The sequence below is a fragment of the Lepidochelys olivacea genome (genome assembly GCF_965140295.1).
Source record: "Lepidochelys olivacea isolate rLepOli2 genome assembly, chromosome: 7".
Taxonomy (NCBI): domain Eukaryota; kingdom Metazoa; phylum Chordata; order Testudines; family Cheloniidae; genus Lepidochelys; species Lepidochelys olivacea.
Window position 1 is genome coordinate 49,404,314 of NC_140417.1, and position 14,033 is coordinate 49,418,346.

General features: G+C 48.4%; 1 long non-coding RNA gene across 1 annotated transcript; it reads right to left on the reverse strand.

The window, feature by feature from the left end:
* Positions 1–9,500: 9,500 nt before the first annotated feature.
* Positions 9,501–11,972, reverse strand: LOC311524116. The gene is made up of 3 exons (XR_014712488.1): positions 11,816–11,972; positions 10,344–10,540; positions 9,501–9,607 (listed from the first exon to the last, which is right to left on the reverse strand). It is a non-coding gene; the product is annotated as an uncharacterized lncRNA (long non-coding RNA).
* Between the last annotated feature and the right edge of the window lie 2,061 nt (positions 11,973–14,033).

The window sequence follows — 14,033 nt, forward strand, 5'->3', positions numbered from 1 at the left end:
ATGTGGCCATGCCAGTGGGCTTGCAGCTGTCAGTGTGGACAGACTGCAATGCTTTCCTTACTGCACTCTCCAAAGGCGGGTTTAACTCAAAGTGCTCTACATCTGCAAGTGTAGCTATGCCCTGAGTCACCTAATGTATCTAACTCTGGCTGGTGCATTGGGCCCAGTGAACCAGCTAATGGGCTTGAGCTCAGGTAGTTGAGGGCTGTGCTGTGATGCTGAAGGATGTGGGTCCAACACTGCTTGTGAGTTATGGGGTGTGTTACTTCAGGAACCTGTGACAAAGGGTTCCAGGAATGTGGTTGTCCTTTAGTGATGGGCTAAAGGCTGCTTGTTTTGAACTTAAGAAGGTTCCTTCTCACTCCACACAATGTTTGGTTGCTTATCTGAACTCTTTAGGCCTGTACGTTCCTCATTTACACAATTTGGCATTAAGAACTGACCTGAACGCGTTTCAGACTCTTGCAATTTTGTTGAGAATCCCATGCTATACCTGGTGTTATTAAAGCCTCAACTTCTAAACCAACGTGATTAGGTGAGAATTTGAGTTTTCATTTTTCTTTTTAAATATGCTTCTAGCCCTCATGGTTGCAGAGGAAAACATGAAACGTTATAATGATGACTAACAATTATATAATGAGGATGAAGCTGATCCCGTGATTTTCTGCGGCCTAATTCACGATTTTTGAATGCTTGGCATTGGCAATACTACATCAGCCTTATACAGAAGAGGGGAAAAGGGAACTATATGTTAATTCTCATCCATCTCTGATAAGCCAGTATCCTGCTTATAGCCCCGTGTGATCAGATTCATTTTCCCTCTCCACATTTTCCAGCATCTGTCTGTTTTTTTGTCACCAATCACCTCCCCCATGAAACCAAAAACTTTCCAAACAGACCCTCCAGCTCAACACACACTCCTGTGTGACGCTGTGGCAAGGAGGGTTACCGGGAGCCTTGGATGTATAAACAGGGGAGTAGTAAGTGGCCCTAGGGAGGTGATTTTACCCCTGTATACAGCAGTGGTGAAACGGACACTGAATACTGCGTCCAGTTCTGGTGCCCACATTTTAAAAAGGAAACTGAAAAATGAGACAGGGTGCACAAAAGAGCCACAAAATTCAGAGGCGCCGTTTTTCTAAGTTGCTGGGGGGCGGGGGGCAGAGCCTCGACCCCTGCTCCACCCCAGGCACTGCCCCCACTCCAGTCCTTCCCCCAACTTGCCCCGCCTGCTTCTTCCTGCCCCCGCCTTGCCCTATTCCACCCTCTCCCCTGAGCACACCCCCCCTCCTCCCGCAGTGCCTCCTGTCTGCCTCTAAATAGCTGATCGCGGTGGGTGGGCAGCACTGGGAGGGAGGGGGAGGAGATGATTTGGGGGCTGCCAGTGGGTGCTGAGCACCCACTATTTTTTTCCATGTGTGCTCCAGCCCCGGAGCACCCATGGAGTCGGCGCTTATGACAATATAATTCGAGGTTGGAGAAAATACCTCACAGTGAGAGACTGACAGAGCTCAATCTGTTTAGCTTGTCAAAAAGATAATTGAGAGGTGACTTGATTACAGCATTCAACCACCTTCATGGGGAGATAGTACTGAAGGGCTCTGTGATCTACCAGAGAAAGGCAGAACAAGAACCAATGGCTGGAAGCTGAAGCCCAACAAATTCAAATGAGACATTTGGCACAAATTTTTAACTGTGAAGGTGATTAACCACTGGAACAAATTACCAAGGGCATCGGTGGATTCTCCATCATTTGGTGTCTTCAGATCTGGAAGAGATGCTTTAGTCAAACACAAGGCTCAATACAGGGGTAGATGGGTGAAATGTAATGGCCTGTGATATACAGGAGGTCCCTCTAGATGATCTCATGGCCCCATGAAATCAAATAGTCATAGCTGCAAACGTTAGCTAAACACTTAATTTTAAAACAGGCGAAAGCTCTTCTGTGACAATGTGACCTTCTGCTAAGTAGCCAGGGTGGAGGAAGAGCGGGATTGCTCTTTTGGAGAGCTTGCTTTCATTAAATGACATCATAGATCATTAGAGACACAAGGTGAGTGAGGTAATATCTTCCATTGGACCAGTTTCTGTTGGGGAGAGAGACAAGTTTTTGTACTCTTCAGACCTGAAGAAGAGCTCTGTGCAGCTCAAAAGTGTGTCTCTCTCCCCAATAGAATTTGGTCCAATACTTCACCCACCTTGCCTCTCATCATAGATCAATATCCTCACAGTGTCTGCTGGCATGTCCTGGTCAGTGTTGCAGAAGATGCAACAGTAAATAGGGTACAGTGCTGGCTTTGAAGGGCTGGAGAAAGAGATAGTCCAAGGAAAGTCCATCAATACTTCCATTTTATGGAATTGCCTGTAGGCCTGGGATGTTTCTGTCCCCAAAGTAAAGGTCTAAATGAGTAGCCCCTATATATTCTTTGTTTCCCCCCACCCCTCCACAGATATGTAGATGTATTTTGTCAGTGAACAAATGGCCAAACAGGGTTTCGATTAGATCTGGTCAAAACATTTTCGACTAAGTGAAATTTTTACGAAGCCAAAATATTTCACAGAGACATAGCAATTTTGACTAATTGTTTTTTTTTGCTCCAGAAGTGGGGAGATTGTCATGCGCTATAGCCTGGTGAGTAGGACATTGGGAAGGGAGGTAGGAGACTTAGGTTCAAATCCTGACTCTCCCTGATTCAGGGTTATCTAGGATGTAAAAACTGTTCTGGACTGTGGAAGGGCCTGCTTGCTCCTGCCTCTGCTCAAGTCCACAAACAGCTCGTAGACCTTGTTGCTGGTAAAACACCCAGTGCAGTTTATTTACGGTGTTAGTTACCGCCACCCGTATACTCCTTATAGCCTCACACCAGCAGTCTAGGGAGCCTGAGGGGAGCAGAGAGAGAGAGATTGCTCTTATCTGCCTCCTCCTTCCTTCCTGTGCTTTTTGTATCATCTGCCTACTGGCCTAATTAGCCTCTTAGTTCTCGTCAGCCCACCAATTAGGCACAGCTCTTCTTAATGAGGTCTGCTGTAGAGTAAAATTAATTAAAGCTGCAGTGACCAGAGTGCTGACTCAGCCACTGTTACCCAATAACTCTGCAGGTATAACTGCATTTCCCACGGTCTCTGTTGCATCTCTAAGACCTGCATAATCTGTACCGGGATCCCTTTTAGTTGTTTCTCAGCCCCCTTAGATGGGAGCAGCAGCTCTGGGGTCCAACTTGGGAAAGTACACTTGCCTTCAGCAAAAAAGGTCCACATGCAGCAGCTCCATTGTCCCTCGCTTTGTTCAGTACTTTAGTCTCTTCACTCCCCCTTGTGTCAGGGGCTACCGTTATCTCTAGTCATTCACGGTCCCTTTGTGTCAGGGGTGACTGTTATCTCTAGTCTTTCATGGTCCCCTTGTGTCAGGGGCGACTGAATGCCCGTGTTCTCCACCAATTCTCACTGGGTGTCTTAATCACCACTTGGCAGTGCCTCCTAGTGTTTGTTCTGAGGATTAGCTCAACCAGGCCAACACCCCTTCCAACAGTTGCACTCCCTCTCTCTCTCTCACTATGCAGCCCCTGTCTTGCTCCAGCTTCCTCTCTGTGACTTGGCCCTCTGACCAGGTCACTAAGTGATTTCCCCTTCTGGGGTATCAGGGTCTGTCCATACCAATGGTCTCAGGAAGTCTTCTCATGCACTGTTCTGATGGTCCCACTTCCCCAGGGGCCAGAAGGAGAACCTGGGCCTGCCCAGTACTCGAGGTTCCAGTTCAAGGACCTTATACCTGGCAACTGTGGTGCTTTCCCTCGGAACCTGTTTCTCCTTCCTACAGCTTCTGGCTCCCCCATCTCCGGTGTACCAACTCACACTCCCTCCTCCCAGGGAGTAACTGAAGACTACTGAACTCCATCACCTCAAACACACATCCCTACTCCCAAGAAGTAACTGCAGACTGTTTCCCTGTAGCCCCTTTCTGTTGCCAGCTTCCTGGCTTTATCCTAGCCTGCTGTTCCTTCTCAGCTGGGGCGTCATCACCATTCTGGGGATTACTTAGGCCCACTGAGGGGAATTAGGTGGCTTATCTGGTTAATTGGCCCTGTCTCCACCTAATTAACCCCTTACAGGCTGGTGAAGGGTGAACACCCCAACACATGGACTTGAACCTGTATCCTATGCCACACCAACCCATGTACCTCTTCCAAACTGGCCTGGTTTTGATCTGACGTTTTGACCCAAGTCCATCTTCTCAAAAATGTTCAGAAGGTTTTGGTTTTGTTCCAGTGTGAAACAAAATCACATTTCTAAAGCTCAAAAGATGTCATTGCTTTGGCCATCTCAAACCCCCCTTATTATAGACCCATAGGGTACATCTACACTGCAAAAAAAATCTCATGGCAGCGAATCTCAGAGTCCAGGTCAACTGATTTGGGCTTGTGGGACTTGTGCTATGGGACTAAAAATAGCAGTGTAGACATCCCTGCTCAGATGGAGCCTGGGCTCTGAGACCCTTCCTCCTTGCTGGGTTTGGAGAGCCTGAGTGAGAACATCTACACGGTTATTTTTAGCCATGTAGAGTGGGCCCAGGCTCTGAGACTCACTGTCACTGGTTTGGTTTTTTTGCAGTGTAAACGTACCACAGAGTCCTTAGATTCTAAGCACCAGGAGGCACCATTACGATGATCTAGTCTGACCTCCTACATAGCACAGGCCGTAGACTTCACTCACTGACTCCTGCATCTAGACCAACAACTTGCAGTGGAACTACAGCATCCGTTTTAGAAAGACATCCAGTCTCAATGTAATGACTCCCACATGACAGAGAAACCAGCACAGCTCTTGGTAACATGTTTCAATGCTTCATCACCCTCAGTGTTAAATATATGCATCTTATTTCCAGTTTGAACCTGGCTAGACTCAATTTCCAGTCACTGGATCTTGTTATGCGTGTGTCATCTCGATTAAAGAGGCCTCTCCTATCAGCTATTTACTCCCTGTGTAGGTAATTATCGAGCCTGATAGAATCACTTCTTAACTTTCTTTTTGATAAGCTAATTATATGGACCTCATTTAACCTCTGGTATTTTCTATTTAATTCTATTCTCTTCAGGTTGTTTCACCTCATGTGTCACTGCAGTATCTGAGCACCTTCCAACATGGCATTAACCAGCGTTCATTCCCGCAGCAGGAAGAATTTTATATGGTTTGTATATCCCGAAGGAGCTGATGCAGTGCAATGATCATATATATGTAAATAACTCATTATCACAGTCACATTCTAGTCACACCAGCATAGCAAGACATCCCTGTTCTGGCCCATATGGGACAACCTAGGTTCTCTATAGGCTAATGTCTCCAACTGTAATGCTGGTGGCTTTCTTTATAGCACTCAATTACCATCGTTGGATCTCCAGTCCCTCATAAGTGATGAACATCAGCTCACGGAACAAAACTTTGGAGGACACTCAGAATCCAGGAGTTCATTTGTAGAAGATAGAGAGGACATGACACCTGAACTGCTCTCATTTTACACCGGTGTAAATCAGGAGTGGCTGCACTGAAGTCACTAGAGTTACACTGGAATAAAAATTATGTGATTGAGAGGGAGATCATCTCTCTGGAGTTGTAGCTCCTGGACTTTAAGGGCATGAGTAGATGTGGTGTTTTTCTAATGCTTCTACAATGTCATCCTATTCATCATTGGTCACTGAAACCTATAATGGGATATGTCACAGTTGAGAGCAACTGCAGCTGTATTTCCCCCTCATGATCCACCAAGAGCACCCACTCTGGCTCCTCAGCCATCACCTCTCTTGGGTAGAGACCCACGTCTCCCACCCTCTTGACCAGGGTTGTTCCATGCTGCGCAATTCCCTGTCTATATTGTGATATCCCCAGCAAGCCAGACTACCTAACCAGGCCACTGTCTGCACTTTGCATTCTCTCTGAAGGATGTGAATGGCTGTAATTGCCAGTGGTTACAAGTTACCACACAGCTCTTTGTAAGAAAGCACATGTGTTCTTAAGGTGAAAGCATTGCAGAGAAAATATAATAAAAACAATAAAGAACCTCCATGCACTCCAAAAGGCTTATCAGAGGTCATCCCAACTGCAATCTCAGACTCTGGTAGGCATCAGTCCTTCAAAATCCACAACTGGGTTTTCCCCACAATTACAAGTTCACAGTCTCAGATTCAGAACCAGAACAACCAGCTGGGCAGTTCATTGGTGTCTTTATACAGCTTTGGCCTTTTATCTCCAGTCTCTGAGAACAGTTAATCGGCACACAAAGACCTTATCCTCAGGGCATAGCTTCAAAAGGCAGGGTTTTTTGCAAAACCAGAGGTGGGGAATTTCCATTCACTTCTCCTTAGGTATTTCCCAGGAAATCCACTTCACACATATTGTCTCAAAAGTCCATTCTTCTCGGGGGTATTGTTCAATAGATCCTTTTGATTATCCAGGGACATCCCATCTGTCCCCTAGAGAAGCAACATACAATCCTCCCACAATAATGCACAAACTTGCAATTTAATACAATGGACCCCAAAAATACTTAAAATTCATTCAACAAGGTTTTTCAAGGGTTGAAGGGTTACGAAGGGCAATACCCCATTCCAGGAACAAGCTGTTTGACAGCCAAGGCAGGGACTGCGGGAAGGGAACTGGTATCAGGTTTGGAAAGGCCCCACTGCAGAGTCCCAAGAGTAGGGAGGGTTGGATCGCCCCTCAGCGGTGAGGGTAGAGCTGGCTTTTTGCCATTCCAGCCCATTTCTTTCTCATGGGGCCAGGCTGGGAGCTGTAGTCCCCCAGACAGACAAGTCTGTAATTCAGTGTTCTGGCAAGGCCTGCTGGGAAATAAAGCAGGGTACTGTGATGTTCCCCTCTGGTGTTATCTGGACCAGAGATCTGCTAGGTCACTCCAATCCTTGACTCTGGGAGCCAGCCTAACCCTGCTCTAAACTCCTGAGCTGTTCATGCACAGCCTCTGGCATGTAAGCTGCTCCTTGGATTGTGCAACCAAATGACACTAGCCAACATCTCTGGTCCAGACACAACCCTAGAAACCTCTGTCTTGCAGTGTCCAGTTATGCCCGCTGGATGCTGCAAGCTTATATGAGTTGTCAGTTTAACAAAGAAATTGATATGTACCAAGCTTGTTATCCCAAGGGGAGTCTCTGACACACTTCAAATGAAACACACTGTTTCAGGTAGAGTAAACAAACAGATTTATTAACTATAAAGGTAGATTTAAGTGATTATAAGTCAAAGCATAACAAGTCAGATTTGGTCAAATGAAATAAAAGCAAAACGCATTGTAAACTGATCTTAACACTTTCAGTGCCCTTACAAATGTTGATGCTTCTCACCACAGGCTGGCTGGTTGCTCTTCAGCCAGGCTCTTCCCTATGATCAGTGCTTCAGTTGCTTGGTGTAGTGTCTGTAGATGTAGATGGAAGAGAGAGGATGTACATGGCAAATGTCTTTCCCTTTTATCATGTTCTTTCTTCCCTCTTGGCTTTGCCCCTGCCCCCCCATCAGAGTCAGGTGAGCATTACCTCATCGCAGTCGCAAACTGACCAAAGGGGGGGTTGACTGACTCGAGAGTCCAACTGATCCTTTTGTTGTTGCCTAGGCCCATGTCCTTTGTTCCTGTGAGGCTGGGCTGGGTTTGTCCCATACCTGCCCTGATGAGATGTGAACTGTCTCTCTGCTCTTGGAGAGTTTTTGCCTGGGCTTATTTTAAGCCCTGAGGATATATTTTCAGCCTCATAAGTATATACACGAAATTATAACCTATAACATTACTGTAACAACAATGCTCAGTGAACCATGAGCCTTCTGAAGACACCAGACATGATAAACTTTGCATTGGATACCACACAATCATTTTACAAGGATGAAAGTGGGAGTGCTGGGTGTTCTCCCAAAGTACAGAGGTCACAGGTGTATAGAGAGATTCCTTCCCAGAGAACAAGGAGTGACCTGGAGTGGTTTATCCAAGAGATGAGGTGCAAGGAAGACATTTTAGTTTTCTCTGTATTTTGTTCCTTATGCACCTGTGTTTATTTTGGAAAAAGACCCTTGAGGCAGGCTCCGAGGAGGAGGGGGCTGAACCAGTTTCAAGACTGACTGGGGAACAAGACCCCCAGGAGGCACGCATGGCGACTCTTTCATTTGTGAGGCTTGCCGCACAGCTGCACTACCTGTCTGTAGCTGGGGTGGTGCAAACAGCCCCTCTGGCACTTTGTTCTGCAGTCAGGGGTCCTTTGACTCCCTGTGCTGATATGGTGCTGTTGTTGTAGAAAGCAGTGCTCCCCCCATGGCAATGGGCAAATTCCAGAATCCATGCTCTTCCCCCTGTGACTCAAGGTGTGACGCGGTCCCCTGAGCGAGGGGCTCTTGGATTTGTTAGCGAACACTCATGAACCAGCCGCGAGCTGCTAAGTGGCCCCAGGAACTAATCAGGCACTTGGCTGTGTGTCAGAAAGTGTCTCAAACACGGAAACAGGTCATTAATAAGCCGTGGCTGCTACACAGAGAGCTGTGAGGCGCTAGTGGGCCAGTAAGGATGGAGGGGCCAGAGGCCCCGCAGCGCTGGTCAGGTGTGCGGCATTTGGAGATGAATTGTGGCACTCCTGGCATGACAGTGAGGTTTTATTCACTTCCGAGGGGACTGGGACCAGAGCCCTGGCTCTCTGAGACCGGAGGAGCCAGGGTTTGGGGCAAACGAACCTGAGGAAATGACCTTGATCTCCCCCAAATCACTGCAGAATTTAAACTCCCTGGGCTTGATTCTGATCAATGAAACCCCATTGATTTCTGTGAGTTACTCCTGATTTACACTGGGGCAGGTGAGATCTGAATCAGACCCTCCCTCTCCATCCCTCTCCCCCTCTCCTCGACTCTCCTCTGCATTCCCCTCCCAACGCACAGGTTCCCTCCGGCTCTGTCTCAACTTTCCCTGCTTAACCTACAAAAATCTGCCTAAATTACACTCCCGCTCCCAACGGAGGTGGGTCGCCGTGGCAACCATGGCCAGCGCCAGTGGTAACGAGAGGAGGCAGCTCCCGGCAAAGGGACAAGTGTCACCGAATTCACATCCATTAGTGTAACTTTAGGCTGTCCGCCTCAGGTAATCCTAAACCAAGTCACAGTGTGGGTGGATCAGAGGTGGGGGGAGGCAAGGAGAGAGGACGACTAGGAGTCAGACCAAGCGATGCGTTCTCCTTGGCTATGTCCGTCTCCGTGTCCTAAGAGTGACTTTCTTGCTGTACAGGGATCCAGGAAAATGAGAGGCAGAGAGAGAAAGTATACAAGAGACGGGATGAAATCCCGTTCTCAGGCCTCTCCAGCCGGGGCTATATTTCATCCCAAACTTGTTGGCTTTTGCTGTGTGTTTTCAGGGGATGGCTAAAGGATATCCTTCCCAGAGCGGCTCATTAAACAGGTTAAATATGATGATATGATTTACTTTTTTCTCCTTCTTCTTCTAAGCAGAGTTTCCTGCTGGGACTCCCGTGGGCCTTCTGGAATCACTCCATACCTGAGCTGTGTTATTGCAGAGAGTCTCGGAGCTGTTCATTCATCACCCCCATCTCTGCTCAGTTCATCCATTACCAGGCTGGCGGGAGGAAGAGAAACTGCGTCTCAGTATCTTGAAGTGACACCTGCATGGGCTGCAGGGACTCCGCACCATTAACTGTGACAGATCCGGCTTATCTCCCCTTGTGGTTGTTTGCCATACCAGGCTGGGATTTTACACCTGTCTAGAAGACTTTTGCTAGGAGTCACTTTTAATATAGTAGCTGCTTCCACGCCTTTGCCACCCAGACTCACTGGCAGTGCAGACCACCAGCAGATGCTTCATGCCCTGCTGTAACCTCTGGCTACTGCCCACCAAAGGGCAATGGACCAAGAGCTCGAGAGGATGGGGTGTCCCAGTACAGCTGCCTCCTACCCCATTAATCTGTATTTGGGGGTGTGCCAGAGATCCGAGTGGAGAGGATGTGGCCATCACATAGCCAGATTGGGTAATTCAGAGCAGTTTGTAGGTTACTCTAAAGCATGCCCTAGAGCTGGCCACAGGATCAGACAGCTCCTTGGTGTGCCCCCATACTGCAATGGGAGGATACTGGGCAGAGCGGAGAAAGTAGCTCAAAATGTCCCAATCTAACTCACCCCAGTGGCTTTGATGGGTGCACTTGAAAATTAATGCATAGTCAGGTCGCCTGATTTCTCCAGCCTGTTTCAAAACTGATCCTTGGGATATTGTTATTTAACACCTCCCTGGCAATCTTCCCCATGGGGGTTTCAGCACCTCCACTGGCCCCGTACCAGGCACTAGCAGGAAAACAAACCTCAGTCGGGATCTGCATGTCCCATGGAATAACCTTCTGCCCCCTGTCCCCCGAGCTCCATGGGATGGAATTCCAGCTCACAATTCTGAGGACTCCAGCTTCTCACTCCAGCTCTGGTTCTCCTCTCAGCTACCCCTGGATAGCACCACACACTCCCAGGGCCAGATCCGCCAGTGGAGCAAGGCTGGAGCTGTGTTCTGGGGAGGAAAGGGGTCAGACCCCACATTACCCTGGTGTCGGCTTGAGGAAATTTAGGCCCAGAGGGTTTTGCGTGAAGACCTTAGGTGGCATTTCTGCCATTTATGTCCAGAGACAGGATTTATTTCAGGGTGTATCAGCACTTGAGATCAGCTTGTCCTTTAGCAATCCTTAGTAACACCTCCCCACCACCACCCTGCACATTTCCTTGCATCTCACCCTCTAAAGACTACTCCCCCTCCCTTTGTCCTTCACAAAAATTCTTAACAGCCTTCTTTTGAACTTCAAAGCCCAGCGCAGGGCGCCTAACCTGCAGCTTTTGTTCTCTGAATTGCTTCCAGGGCAGAGAAGATGCTTTGAAAATCCCCCTCTCTCCCCCCTCCTCTGCTGGGGAATTTCCATTTCCAAAACACACCAAAAGAAGGATTTTCGCTTTGTTTCTCTCTTCCCTGCACCCTTTGTCAGCTAAAACTTTCTGATCAGCTGGGGCTGGTGCCGGGGGAGCTGAGGGAGAAGCTGCTGCTCTGAAGGTTAATATAGGTCCAAAGTGGGACACAGGTGACCTGGGGAATGGTCCCGCTATTGTGAAGAACTTTCCTGGTTTATACACTACCCCGGTGAAATGAGCTAGCAAAAGGATCTGAGTCCTCGCTCCCACTTCCTTTACCCAGAGGCCTGACTGACATCAAGGGTTCCCCTTCCACTCTCCTGTGTGGCAGAGTCCCCGTAACCCCAACAAGGCTGGGCCCAGGATTCCTGGGGGATTCGACTCCCAACCTTGTCACTTAGGGCAGGAGCTAGGGTGTCCCCACTCCAGGGTGCTCTCTCTGCACTGGATGCTTCCCTGACCCACTGATCATTACATAAAGTTCAAAGCAAATACAATTTATTAAACAGAAATCAATTTTAAAAAATAAGGAAAAAATGGGAAAGGTTAAAGAAAAACCCGTCACCCCGCTCTGTGGCATGGGGACATCACAACCAGCGTCTCTGGAAAGTAAGGGCAGTTCAGTCTATTCCTCACACGTCCCAGGCCTCCTTCTCAGGCTTTGGCTGTGCTGCAGGGATACTGTGGGTTGGACACTTGCTCTGGCGGTGGCCAGACGCTCTCAGGCTCTAGGTGGCAGGACCCTTCTTCCCAGTGTCGCCCCCGCCCTCTCAGGATTACAATCCCCCTCCAAGTCTGGCCTACCAGGCGTCTTGGCTGGGGGCATCTCCCTGTGCTGGGCCCACTGCCCAGGGTCCCCCTCGCTCTTCCCAGCTGCTCACCGCACCCAGCTGCAGACTGCTCCAGCTCCGCTCTGCCTCAGCACGGCTGCTGCTCTGCCTCCAGCTCCCTGGGCTGCTTCTCTGGCGCCTCTGGCTCTGGCACGGCTCTGCTCCCCAGCTCAGCTTGGGACCCTGCTTTCGCCTTAGCTCGGCCCCACTCTATCTGCCCCAGGCAAGTGTAACTCACACGGAGGACGCGACCCTGCCCCCCGCCCCCCGGCCTCCTGACTCCTTGATTAGCCTGCCTGCCTTGTCAATCAAGCTGACCTGGAGCATTGGCTTTTCTCCATTGTTCCTGTGGGCTGTCAGTCTCAGAGTACTGATTTCCCATTGATCCTTCCCCTTTCTTTTGGTACTGGGAGCTAGCCAACCAAAACACCCCCACTGAGTTTTAGTAAGGGGACAACAGCCCCCTTACACAGGCATGGATTTCCCAGTTGGGAAGCCAAAAAAATAACTGACATGGGAGATGTGTGATGCGGGGAGGTTTTTCCTGTTTAACTTCAACCCCTTCCCAAGCAACATAACCTAGATCAAAAAAGAGGTCCTCCGATATCGCCATGAGCATGGCCACAGAGGGGGTTCTCCTGGTATATACTGGGACAGGGAAGTGTGGGAATTGATTTATTTGGTGCATGCAATCTGGTTAAGCCAAGCCACAGCACTGTGGGAATGAGAAGGGAGGACTGTGTATCTAGGCTTAGGGCCTTTGCTAGTTCCACACTGCAAAGTGGGGGATAGGAGGAGTGGGTCACAGGTAAATACACACGCTGACCCATCCCAGCATGCCCCTCAGGGCATGTCTGAGGGCATTGCATGGAGATGATAGCAGGGCAAGGGTAGACAAGCATGGCATGCAGTGGAGACATACCTTCAGTCAGTTAAATTCATACTCTGTAGCTCTCCCAGTCCCAGGCTGCCCATAGCATCCTCAGGCCCCACGTGAGGAGATTTTGGCAGGAAAATGAGCAGAGATAGAAAGAGACAAATGTCCATGGGCCAGATCTTCCTCTGTTGTTAGCACAGATAAACTGGAGTCAATGAGCCGGCTCCCCAGCAGGTGTAAATCAGCATCACTCCTTTGGAGTCAATGGGCCAGCTCCCTAGGAGGTGTAAATCAGAGTGGCTCCATTGGAGTCAATGAGCCAGCTCCCCCGTGGGGGTAAATCAGCGTTGCTCCATTGTGATGGGTTTGGTCACAGAGACCCCCTTGGGACTGTGACCTGATGTGCTGGAACTACCTCTGAGCCCATTTTCTTTGATAGGTTGGGACTCCAGAGCCCTGTCTTGTTGAGCCAGACACACTAACCTGCTGCAACACAGACCCAGGGTCTGAACCATGCCCCCAAAGCTGCAGACTTAACTGAAAACAGCTCAGCAAGTACTCCTGTCTCCAGCATCCAGACACCCAGCTCCCAATGGGATCCAAACCCCAAATAAATCTGTTTTACTCTGTATAAAGCTTATGCAGGGTAAACTCATATATTGTCCGCCCTCTTTAACACTGATAGAGGGATATGCACAGCTGTTTGCTCCCACAGGTATTAATCACCTATTCTGGGTTAATTAATAAACAAAAGTGATTTTATTAAGTATTAAAAATAGGATTTAAGTGGTTACAAGTAATAACAGACAGAATAAAGTAACAAGGAGTCCGGTGGCACCTTAAAGACTAACAAATTTATTTGGGCATAAGCTTTCATGGGTAAAAAAAACACTTCATCTGAAAACTACTTCATCTGTTGCATCTGAAGAAGTGGTTTTTTACTCACAAAATCTTATGCCCAAATATATTGGTTAGCCTTTAAGGTGCCACCGGACTCCTTGTTGTTTTTGTGGATACAGACTAACACGGCTACCCCTATACAGAACACAGTAAGTTACCAAGCAAAATAAAACAAAACACACAAGTCTAAGCCTAATATATTAAGAAACTAAATACAGGTAAATCTCACCCTCAGAGATGTTCCAATAAGCTTCTTTCACAGACTAGACTCTTTCCTAGTCTGGGCCCAATTTTTTCCCCTGGTACAGTTCTTGTTAGCTCCAGCTCAGGTGATAACTAGGGGATTTCTCATGACTGGCAACCCCCTTTGTTCTGTTCCATCCCCTTTTATATCTTTGGCCCAAGGCAGGAATCCTTTGTTTCTCTGGGTTCCCACCCCTCCTTCTCAATGGAAAAACACCAGGTTTAAAATGGATTCCAATATCATGTGACATGGT